Source organism: Kogia breviceps, chromosome X (assembly GCF_026419965.1).
Source record: "Kogia breviceps isolate mKogBre1 chromosome X, mKogBre1 haplotype 1, whole genome shotgun sequence".
NCBI lineage: Eukaryota > Metazoa > Chordata > Mammalia > Artiodactyla > Physeteridae > Kogia > Kogia breviceps.
In genome coordinates, this window is record NC_081330.1 from 98,685,605 (window position 1) to 98,687,617 (window position 2,013).

A 2,013-nucleotide genomic window follows, 5' to 3' on the forward strand; every position below is an offset into this window, starting at 1 on the left:
CTGGCAGATGGAAGAGATGTGTAGAGCAAAGTATGTGGGAAGAGGGTTGGAGCCTCCCGCCCTCCCTGGGTGAGTCACTCTCCCCAAATCTCCACATGTTCACCAACCCGGAAGCTCTCCAAACCTGGTACTTGGGGGATTTTTTTTTAAGAAGATGTTGGAGGTAGGAGTTTATTATACTTGGGGGATTTTTATGGAGGTTTCCTCACATAGACATGGTTGATCATTAACTCCATCTCCAACCCCTCTCCACTCTTTGGAGAATGGGGGATGGGACTGAAAATTCCAAGCTTCTAATCATGGCTTGGTCTTTCTGGTGATCCAGCCCCCATCCAGGACCCCACCAAGAGTCACCTCATTAGAACAAAAGACACTGCTATCACCCAGGAAATTCCAAGGGACTTAAGAGCTCTGTGTCAGGAACTGGGGCCAAAGATCAAATATTAGAACAGAAGATGCTCCTACAGCTCTTATCAGTTAGGAAATTACAAGGGTTTGGGGAGCTTGTGCCAGAAACCAGGGACAGAGACCAATATATGTTTTCTATTATTTCACAAGATGTAACTGCATTAAAATTGTATACATTTTTAATATATTTACATCAAGTTTTAAAATTAAGGTAGGTAGCAAAAATCAAAATATTTAAACATTCTCATATGTTTCAAAAACATTTTTCTTATAAAATATTAAAAATTGTGTATTAAAGTTAAATGGCAGGACTTCCCTGGTGGTGCAGTGGTTAAGAATCCGTCTGCTGATGCAGGGGACACAGGTTCGAGCCCTGGTCCAGGAAGATCCCACATGCTACGGAGCAGCTAAGTCCGCGAGCCACAACTACTGAGCCCACGTGCTGCAACTACTGAAGCCCGCGTGCCTAGAGCCCATGCTCCGCAACAAGAGAAGTCACTGCAATGAGAAGCCCGTGCACTGCAATGAAGAGTAGCCGCCGCTCACCGCAACTAGAGAAAGCCTGCGTGCAGCAACGAAGACCCAACACAGCCAAAAATAAATAAATTAAAACAAACAAATTATTTTTAAAAAGAAAAGAAAGGGATGGAAGGGGGGAAATAAGTTAAAAGTAACTTAGAAGACATTTAAATAAAAGTTTTTAAAAGGCAAGCTAGTGCTCACTTCGGCAGCACATACACTAAAATTGAAACGAGGGCTTCCCTGGTGGTGCAGTGGTTAAGAATCCGCCTGCCAATGCAGGGGACAGGGGTTCGAGCCCTGCTCCGGGAAGATCCCACATGCCGCAGAGCAACTAAGCCTGTGTGCCACAACTACTGAGTCTGCGCTCTAGAGCCCGCGAGCCATGGCTACTGAAGCCCATGCGCCTAGAGCCCGTTGTCTGCAACAAGAGAAGCCACCGCAATGAGAAGCCCGTGCACCACAACAAAGAGTAGCCCCCTCCTGCAGCAGCAAGAGGGGGCAGCAACGCAGCAACGAAGACTCAACACAGCCTAAATAAATAAATAAATAAATGAACAAATAAATTTATTAAAACATAAATAAATAAAATAAAATTGGAACAATACAGAGAAGATTAGTATGGCCCCTACACAAGGATGACGCACAAATTCATGAAGCGTTCCATATTTTTGTGGGAATGTAAACTGGTACAGCCACTATGGAGAACAGCATGGAAGTTCCTTAAAAAGCTAAAAATAGAACTACCATATGACCCAGCAATCCCACTCCTGGGCATATATCCGGAACAAACCATAATTCGAAAAGCTGTATGCACCCCAATGTTCATTGCAGCACTATTTACGATAGCCAAGACATGGAAGCAACCTAAACGTCCATCGACAAATGAATGGATAAAGAAGATGTGGTACATGTACACAAAGGAATATTACTCAGCCATAAGAAAGAATGAAATAATGCCATTTGCAGCAACATGGATGGACCTAGAGATTATCATACTAAGTGAAGTAAGTCAGAGAAAGACAAATATCATGTGATATCATTTATATGTGGAATTTTAAAAATGCCATATGAACTTACTTACAA

At 43.0% G+C, this 2,013-nt stretch overlaps 1 non-coding gene across 1 annotated transcript; it reads left to right on the plus strand.

The window, feature by feature from the left end:
• The first annotated feature begins 1,494 nt into the window (after positions 1 to 1,494).
• On the plus strand, positions 1,495 to 1,600 carry LOC131749123 (U6 spliceosomal RNA). Its single transcript, XR_009333231.1, has one exon. It is a non-coding gene; the product is annotated as a U6 spliceosomal RNA (small nuclear RNA).
• Positions 1,601 to 2,013: the final 413 nt, after the last annotated feature.